The sequence below is a fragment of the Urocitellus parryii genome, chromosome 4 (assembly GCF_045843805.1).
Source record: "Urocitellus parryii isolate mUroPar1 chromosome 4, mUroPar1.hap1, whole genome shotgun sequence".
Lineage (NCBI taxonomy): Eukaryota > Metazoa > Chordata > Mammalia > Rodentia > Sciuridae > Urocitellus > Urocitellus parryii.
Genome location: NC_135534.1, coordinates 110,677,870 through 110,687,996, shown reverse-complemented (window position 1 = coordinate 110,687,996; position 10,127 = coordinate 110,677,870). Strand labels below are relative to the sequence as shown.

Here is a 10,127-nt window from a genome sequence, read left to right as displayed (position 1 = left end):
ATTTTCTTACAGCTATGAAGATTCCCTTCATGGTAACTGAGTTTGTCCTGCTAAGAGTCCCAAACCAGAGGGTCTGGAGACCATGCTCTTCATCTTGTTTTTGTCCTTCACCTTCATGGGGAACCTGCTAATCTTGCTGGCAATTATCTCCTCCACTTGGCTTCATACCCCCATGTAATTCTTCCTTTGCAAACTGTCTATTTTTGACATATTTTTCCCCTCTGTGAGTTCTCCCAAGATGCTGTTCTATCTGTCAGGGAACAGCATAGCAATCTTCTAAGTGGACTGTGGGTCCCAGCTCTTCTACCATTTTCTGGGCTGCACTGAGTGTTTTCTGTACACAGTGATGGCCTACGACTGCTTTGTTGCCATATGTTTCCCTCTACACTACACCATAATCATGAGCCACAGAGTGTGCGCCATCTTGGCTTCAGGGGCCTCATTTTGGGGCTGCATTCAGGCCACCTTTCTGACCACTCTCACCTTCCAGCTGCCCTACTGTGGTCCCAATGAGGTGGACTACTACTTCTGTGACATCCCAGTGATGCTGAAGCTGGCTTGTGCAGACACTTCAGCCCTGGAGATGGTGGGGTTCATCAGTGTTGGCCTCATGCCCCTCAGCTGCTTCCTCCTCATCCTCACCTCCTACAGCTGCATCCTTTGCTCCATCCTGCAGATCTGCTCTCCAGAGGGCCGCCGCCACTGTGCCTTCTCCACCTGCAGTGCCCACCTCACAGCCATCCTGCTTTACTACATGCCAGTGGTCCTCATCTATCTAAGGCCAACCCCAAGCCCCTGGATAGATGCAACTGTTCAGGTCCTGAATAATCTGGTCACCCCCATGCTGAACCCCTTGATTTATAATCTCAGAAATAAGGATGAGGAAGGTCCTCCACCTGCTGGGCTTCCTTCCTGAATAATTGTAGAGAGAGATCAGTAGCTAAAACTTCAGCCACACATCACAGCTGATGAAATACTTTAATTTGGATTGCATAAGGTATTATTATTATCTCCATTTTAAGACTGGGGAACTGAGATGCTCTGAGTTAAAGTGACTCCTCTCAGGATGTGTGAAGAACAAATAGCAAAATGAAGACTCCAGGGTTGGTCTTCTGACACTGGGAACCATGTTTTCTTGTGGACATTACAGGGCTCATAAAGAGAAAGAGAACATTTCCCAGTATGCAGAAAAAAAATGGACCTTCTGCTTCTCAGTCTTAATTGTCTTCATCCTGTTTCATTCCTATACCTCATATTCTTCTCACACTGATGTTTTTTCATGTTAGCTACAGTGTTTGTCTCCCCAAACCATTAGACAAGCCATCATTTTATTGGCTAAAGGGTTGTTAGGGAAGTGAGAGAGATGTATCCTCATGGCTTCCAATAGCATCCTATTACTTCAAAACCACAAAGAATCTGTATAAAGAAAATGCTTCTTGCTAGGACCTTGTGCAGGTTTCTCAGTGAAGCAGAAATGCCAGTATTCTATACCACTTACAAACCATGACTTTTGGGCTTAGACCTGGATATAGGCATTGGTGGTAGACATCAGCTTGTGAATGGGAAGAGAGAAGAAATAAAGGGATCCATGGAGAGGGGATTGTGCTGTGATTCCATGTTAGAAAATTTGGACTTGTCTTTGCCTCGTTCAGTACAATCAATGGGCAATGCTGAGTATTGCTGGGTTCCAGCTATTGTTTTGCTGTGTTTGGGGCTTCTTTGTTTTACTAAAAGGGTTTTGCTCTGATTTATCTTCCTCTATTCATTGATTTTTTTTTTTGGTTCAACTAGGCTATGAATGAGAAATATTTCATTTCAATCGGCCTAGGTATAATTTTCATGATCGAATTTTAAAAGTATACTATCATGCTTGGGAAACACTGCTGCCATAAAGTTTGTTGTGGAATGAATTTGATTAAATTATGTCATTTCATTATATATGAATATATCACAGTGAAACCCCCTATTGTGTATAATTAGTATGCAACCATAAAAATGTTTTTTAAAAACCAGATGTGTCTGCAAATTAAATGGAAATTATTTGAAAAAAAAATTATAGAGAAGAAAAGATCCTGGTAAGAGGGTGATAGAAAAGGAGTGGGTAGAGACAGAAGAAAGGCTTTTCTTTTGTCTTCTCTTCTCATAATTAGAAAGCAGCCAAGGAACCTGCCAGGCCCAACCAGCAGTATGTGTCTGCCTGTAACCACCAGGGTGAACTGGCACATGGTCCAGGAAGGTAGGCAAACTTTTGCCTGATATTACTGTGAACCTCCTAAAAATCTTCTATTGCAGCAGTTTACCTTTTCCTTTTCAGTAAACAAAAGCCTAAAAGGGAAATGGAAATACATCTCAGGTTACTTGAATTTTACTGAATCATAAACCCTTCTCATTTCTCTTAGGATCCACTCTAATGATTCCCTTCCTCAGTTTCCTGGCTACATATGGTCATTGAAAACAGAACAATCTATAAGAATAAAATATGGGCTCACTGCTTCTTTTCCAATTCCTGTTTCCAAGTAGAGAAAGATCATCTGAATTCCAATTATTCTAGACCCTTTTACTCTCAGAAGGTAAGAGGACTTTCATGAACTTGAGTCTCCTTATAATATAACAGTGATTCCATAGATCTACCTGAAAGTGATTATTCATTCTTTCTGCAACAAATCTGAAGGCAGAAAATTATGTTTGTTAATAATTCAACTCATACAGTTTCCAGGTATGTTTAATGGTAAACATATAAAGATAAAACATATCTTTATGGCTATAGATCCTCCCTTTGAGGTTTCATACAATAGATCCTGTTTTTTTTACTGTCATATAGATAATAGGTGTAAATTATTTTAATCTAAATATTAAATTTTTCTGAATAATTGCAATCTATATACCACCATCTTAAAATATAGCCTTCCAGAATTAAGCACAACTCACCAGATACAGTTTCTCTTGGGTATCTACCACTTCCCTCATTTTGAATACTCTCTTTCTTATAAAGAAATTACTGGTATTTATAGGTGTTTCTTCTCTGGATCCAGGGATTTTGATATGGGGAACTGTCAGGTAATTGCTTCTCCAGTTAGAATGTTGTGCAGAGCTCACTCATTTCTACTTATATGTCTACACTCAGGTTTCCTTAAAAAGCCTTCTTTGACCCCACTCTGGGCTAGCACCATAATGACCATGTTCCTACAGGACCCCACAGTCATGTTCAGCATAGTAAATTAGTGTTGGCCTCCCATCCCCTTCAAGATGGTATCATTCTGAAGATGAGGAATTCTATAGCATTTGTGTCCTTATGCTGAATACCCACAACAAACATTTGGCTTATCCTTGTCAAATTTGTTTTAAGATTAGTTCACATTCAGAGCCCAATACTATCAACTTGAATCATTACAATTGTATAATTTTCCACCACTGTTTTCTACTTGGGAATTCTCTTCAACCATACTGATTTCAGTCCTCCTTAGTTATATTCATTTTTTCACTTTTGTTCTAGTTGAGTTTTATCTCTGATAAAAGTCATAGAAGAAAATGTTTGGATTGAAGACATGCCTGCCTTATGTCTGTAACTTCTTCTCTTCTTTTTTTTCTTTTCTTTTTTCTTTTTCTTTTATTATTTATTATTAATTGTGCTGCTGTAAACATTGGTATACATCCAACTCTATAGTATATTGACCTTAATTTTTTTTTGGATAAATACCAGAGAGTGCTATAGCTGGATCATATGATTTTGATATTTCTAGCCTTTTGAGGAACCTCCATGCTGATTTCCATACTGATTCTACTAATTCATATTTCTACCAACCGTGTAGAAAAGTTCTTTTTCCCTCATTCTTATTATGTTCAACTTACTATTTTTTTCTGTGTTAGCCTCTGGTTTGGGGATCTTATCTAAAGCCCTTACCATCAAATCCAAGGTCATAAGGATTTAGTTTTGTGTTTGTTTCCCTAATATTCTTAGAGTAATAGATCTTACATTTAGTTCTATGGCACATTTCTAATTGCTTTTTGTGAACTGTATGAAAAAGCAATCCACATTAATTGCTTTACATGTCCCAATTTAATGGATCTAGTATCATTTGTTGAAAAAAAAAGTTTTTCCTCATGGAATTGTCAATAAAACCTTATAATAACTTAATTCTTCATAGGTATGAGTTTATTTTTGTATTTCCAATTCTATTTTATTGAACTGTGCATCTGAACTTATGGCACTACCATACTATATTGATTATAGATACATTGTAGTAACTTCTCAAGTAGGAAATGTGAGAACTCCAACTTTATTCTCCTTTTATCAGTTTGCTTTGATATTTTATGACCCTTGAATTATTGTAGGAATTTTACAATCAGTTTGTAATTAACTGCTACAACATAGCCAGGATTTTAATAGAGATTCCACTAAGCTTATGCATCAATTTGGGAAGCACTGCCATTTTGACAAAATTGAGTATTGTTGATTCAGGAATATGGTATGTATTTTCATTTAAGTAGGGCTTTTATTCCTTATAACAATGTTTTGTAATTTTAGGCAAATTGCCTTGCATTTATTTTATTTAACTTATCACAAAATATTTCATTCTTTTTCAAGTAATTTCAAATGCATTTTTTTTGATTGTTCATTGCGACTGTAGAGAAATACAATTCAGTTTTTTCCATTGATCTTGAATTCTCCATATTCGTGAACTTTAAAATTCATCCTCATAATTGTTTCCTAATGATTCCTTAGTATTTTCCATAGACATGCTTGTGCCATTTAAAATAAAGATGGTTTTACACCTTGCTTTCAAATCTGTATGCCTTTTAATTTTGTTTTCTTGCCTAATTGCACTAGCTGGATCTTGTTGTATACTGTTGAACAAAAGTGCTGGGTGTGGACATCTTGACATGTTTATTACCTTCGGGAAAAGTACTTCAAACTCCTTTCCTTTTGTGATATTGGCTGTATGATTTTTGTGTTGTTGTTATTTTAAAATCGGCAAAATATTTGTCTACAGAGCATTTGAAATGATTAGAAATAAGGTATGACAAGTTCTCAAAACAGTCAACCATAGTTATCAGAACAGTTCTTTGGATTATCAGGAACTAGTTACTAATAACCGCTCTTTTGCCAAATAATTCAGATTAGGAAAATGCTGCTATTTATTGACATGTCCCATATTTGGGGGATCTCAAGTTTTTTGGCTGCAAACACAGATGAACAGTGGCCAAAGAAGTAGAAATATGGCTGAAAAAGCTTGAATTATGGCTCACACTTCAGTGAGATAATAAATATTTATATTAAATTTGTTTTTTTCTTCCTCCAATAGGGTTTGAAGAAAAAATGACACAAGGAAACCATTCCAGCACAGTGACAGAATTTATCCTGGCTGGATTAACCAACAAACCAGAGCTCCAGCTGCCCCTCTCCCTCTCTTCATAGGAATCTACATGTTCACTGTGGTAGGGAACCTGGGCATGATCATGCTGATTGGGCTGAGCTCTCACCTGCACACACCTATGTACTATTTCCTCAGCTGTCTGTCTTTCATTGACCTCTGCCAATCCACTATCATTATCTCCAAAATGCTGGTAAACTTTGTGGTGCAGAAAAACATCGTTTCCTACCCTGAATGCATGACTCAGCTCTATTTCTTCCTAGTTTTTGTTATATCAGAATGCCACATGTCGGCTGTAATGGCATATGACCGCTATGTTGCCATCTGTAACCCTTTGCTTTACAATGTAACCATGTCTTCTCAAGTCTGTTTCTGGTTGATAGTTGGAGTGTATAGCATGGGCTTGATTGGCGCCACAGTTCACACAGTCTACATGCTAAGAGTGCTTTTCTGTAAAGCTGATATAATCAACCACTATTTTTGTGATGTACTTCCACTATTAGAGCTCTCCTGCTCCAGTACTTTTGTGAACAAATTACTAATCCTGTGCTTTAGTGTGTTTAATGTCCTTGTCCCAACCCTGATCATCTTTAGCTCTTATGTCTTCATTATAGCCAGCATCCTGCCCATTCACTCCACTGAAGGCAGAGCCAAAGCCTTCAGCACATGCAGCTCCCACATCTCAGCTGTTGCTCTCTTCTTTGGTTCTGTTGCATTCATGTACCTGCAGCCAATGTCAGTTAGCTCCATGGACCAAGGGAAAGTGTCCTCTGTGTTTTATACTATTATTGTGCCCATGCTGAACCCTGTAACCAATAGCTTGAGGAATAAGGATGTGAAACTTGCCATTAATAAGTTCCTTGAAAAAAATAACTGCCCTGTAAAAAATAGTATTTTGTTTTAGTAAAAATTTACAATTTCTGGAGGTTTGATAAGGAAGCAGTCCAGAGATAGCAATATATATTTACAAGTCATGATATTAATGTTAGTGTTTGATTTCTTGGAAGACAGGTGCCAAGGATAATACTGGATTACCCAGGATCAAATACGTAGAGAACAGCACCTCTTTGAGATGTGCCATGATCCATCTGTGCAAAATAACCTGATTCACATCTAAACACATTTATAAACCTTCAAAACACTCCTTAGGGTTGAATATGCCTCATTTTAGGCAAGTTTTTTTTTTTAAATCTTAATTCTGGGAATAAATATATTTGGTCAGTATCCTTTTATATTCTCAATATTTTGTATACCTGTTCTTTTTAACTAAGTTTATTGGCAAACATTTTTAAAAGTTTGAGCTCTAAGATAAATAACCAAACATAACAATTTGTAATACCCAAAATATAATGCCTAATTCTTATTAAGTTTGTAGAACACTATTAGGAAATATGGAAGCATGTGATGAGTGACCATTGTTCCAACTCACAAGGAGATAGCCCTATAGTTGGAAAGACTGACAATAATATACATGATGAATAATACTAGGAATACTTTTACATAAATTAAGCAATAATCCTTGCTCCTCAGTTTAGGGATGATGTTACTTCCTCTACTTTCTTCATAATTCTATACTCATTTTCCCTTAATCCAAAGAGATAATTTTTTCCAAACTTCATTATAGAATCTCATAGTTGGAAATGATCTCTTTGTTATTTACTTGTGCATATAATATTTCTCCCATTGGAAAATTTAAATTTAAAAAAAATTTTTTTTTACTAATGACAAATATCATTTCTAACCAAAGACTATTATTCACTCAAAAAATATAATAATAATTTTTTAGGGTGGGGGAGCAGGGAACAAGGAAGAAGACTTCCAAGAAGTAAATTTACTTCTTTCCTCCTTTCTCATATTGATGTCTTTTCAAACAGCAAAAGAAAACTTGAGTTATTTTCCTGGAGGCAATTTTCCTCCTCATTAAGTCTCTCTTGGTGGCATCTATTAGACATTCAGCTCCCACATAGTCTCTTGGTGGTAGTTTAACCATGTCCACTTTATGCTTTGAATATAGCCCTTGCTGTTCTGTCAGATGCTTATTTTAAAATGGTTTTTCCCTTTTCTCCCACTCCCAAATTAGCAAGTGAATTCAGTCCCCTTTCAGGACATACCTGCAATGTATCCTTTGGATTACTTCTTTTAAAACTCTCTGTTTCCATGGATGGGCAGAATCTCAGCCTCTAGGTCAGGAGACCCCTGTGTTTTTCCTTTGTTAGCAAAGCTATAAAACTTTTTTTTACCTTTTTCTCAAACCATGTCCTCATTATTGGTTTAGCATCAGGGACAAGGACCAAACTTTTGGTAACAAATTGGCAACCTAGATGGGATCCAGTGAAACTCCTGCTCCAATTTTCTTGGGCAGGTCTGGCACATTGGATACCTCCCTCCCTACCATCCATGTTAAGGATTCAAGGTATCTGGTAAGTTTTTTAAAGGTGACTGCTGGGGAATTAGGAGATGGGGTGAATTTCCCTTCAGCTAAATCAGAGGAGTTTTTCTGCAAGCAAAAGTTGTGACTCAGGGACTGTCCTAGCAGCTACTGAAGCTCCTTCTTTCAGAGAATTTCTGCCTTCTTTCCCTGAACTGTACAAAATACTCCCTCAGGTTGGTCTAAGAGAAGCAATGTGTCTGACACACAAAAGGTCTAACTAGCTTTGCCAAGAGATCTGTAAATTACAGTTAAAGGGACTCCTCTACTAAACAGAGACAATGCTAAAAAAAAAAAAAAAAAAAAGCTATTTTACAGAAATCAAATGACATTACATATCTTAACTACAGCTCAAGGGGATACCTGTGCCATAAAAACTAAATGCTTTGTGTGTTTCTAACAACTGTGTTAATGTTCTAAAGTCTTAAATGGCCTCCACTCACAAATCAGTCATGCCAGTGCCATCTTCAGCTTTAATGAGTTACTGACTTCATGGTTTTCAGAGACCAGCTAAAACATTGTTTTTGTGCTAATTCTTTACCAAAAAATAAAGTTTTGCTGTCTTGTTTATTGTTGTCCTAGCATAATACCTGACCTATGTATGCCTTTTCTAGTAACGAACAAACAGCTACCATGGACCTCTGAAGTGCCCAGATGCTAAATATCCTTAATTGTCTATGGCTCTCGAGATAGAAAACAAGGATTTGGGGTCACTACCCACCAACTTTACCCTCTGTCAACAAAAAGCAGCTTGGAAATATTGCCACCCAGTTTTACATAGAAATGAAAGGCAGAAATTGACAGTGGGGAAATGTAATAGTGGTTTAAATGAAAGCTTTTTTGCTCTGCCACTGAGGCTTATTTTAAAGCAAACATGTCAGGGCAGACCTGAAATGTAAACTTTTAATCATCTTTTTAAAAATCCTCTGTTCTGGTAAATGGATGGAGTTGGAGTATGTATTGCCAAGTGAAGTTAGCCAATCCTCAAAAAACAAATGCCAAATGTTTTCTCTGTTATGAGGAGGCTGATTCATAGTGATGTTGGAAGGGTCTTGGGAGGATTAGAGGAACTCTAGATAGCGGGAAGGGATGGGAGGGGAAGGAAGGGGGCACAGGAGTAGAAAAGATGGTGGAATGAGATGGACATCATTATCCTAAGTACCTGTATGAAGACACGAATGGTGTGAATATACTTTGTATACAACCAGAGATATAAAAAATTGTGCTCTCTATGGGTAATATGAACTATCACATAACAAAGTAGAATAGAAAATAAATTATAAATATCCTCCATTCCCCCAATGAGCAGAATCACAGGAGATCCTGGAATTTTTCCTTTGCCAATAAAGCAATAAAACCTTTTTTTCCCCCATTTTTCCAAAACTGTGTTCTTGTTATTGGATTAGCATCAGGGACAACAATTGAGATTTTGGTAACAATAACAGTATCTACATTTTTTTTTCCTTTTTGTATCTTTCTAGAAGAAGTTCTCATATTTTTGGAGACAAGATGTTTCTTTTTTACTTCAGTGCCACTTCTACATGGCAGGCCATTGTTGTATTCTTTCTGACACCTCTAAGCTTTGAAGTCTTCAAAAACTTTGCATTAAGGAGAAAAGTGTGTTCACCTCCAAATAACATCGTGCTCTTCCCTGCTCCTGTCTCTTGCACTGTGTCCAGAGATACAGCAAAGCGACACTTCTACTTTCAAAGCTAGCATGAGAATTTAACCTTGGTTAAGTTGCTTTTCTCTCATTTAAAAAGCATAAAACTGTGCTTGTGTTGTCATCAGCTGACCTTCTAGGTGACAGAACACCTCAATGCAAAATCACCTTTATGTCACCCTATAAAACTAAAACTTATAATGACAGAGAGAAGGCTATCCCCCCCTTTGAAAACTACAGGAAAACATTTTCTGAATTTTCTATGTGCTACTCATTTCTTATGTTCTTACTTCATTTTATTTTCCTAGAAAAATATCTATATATCTATTCATATCCATATATCTATACAAATATCTGATCCATATTTTTGTGGAGGATAACTCATAATACATATGTATATGTGAGGATTGTATTTGTATTGCTTGATCTGTTTTACAAGGCTTATGTGTATTTAATTTCCATTTTATTATGTGAGGTATTTAACAACAATATCCACTATATTTTTTTCTTATTAATGAAACAATAGATAGAAATGACATTTATAAAATTTTTATTATGTTTCAAAGCATTCAGTTCTATGTTAAAACTGTTAAAAATATTTATAAGAATTTAATAGCTAGACTGTGGAACCAACCCAGATGCCCTTCAATAGATGAATGGATAA

At 36.6% G+C, this 10,127-nt stretch overlaps 2 pseudogenes; both read left to right on the top strand.

The window, feature by feature from the left end:
* Positions 1-14: 14 nt before the first annotated feature.
* Positions 15-916, top strand: LOC113192563 (olfactory receptor 10D1B-like; annotated as a pseudogene).
* Positions 917-5,314: 4,398 nt separating this feature from the next.
* LOC113192565 (olfactory receptor 8G50-like) lies at positions 5,315-6,276 on the top strand (annotated as a pseudogene).
* The last annotated feature ends 3,851 nt before the right edge of the window (positions 6,277-10,127 follow it).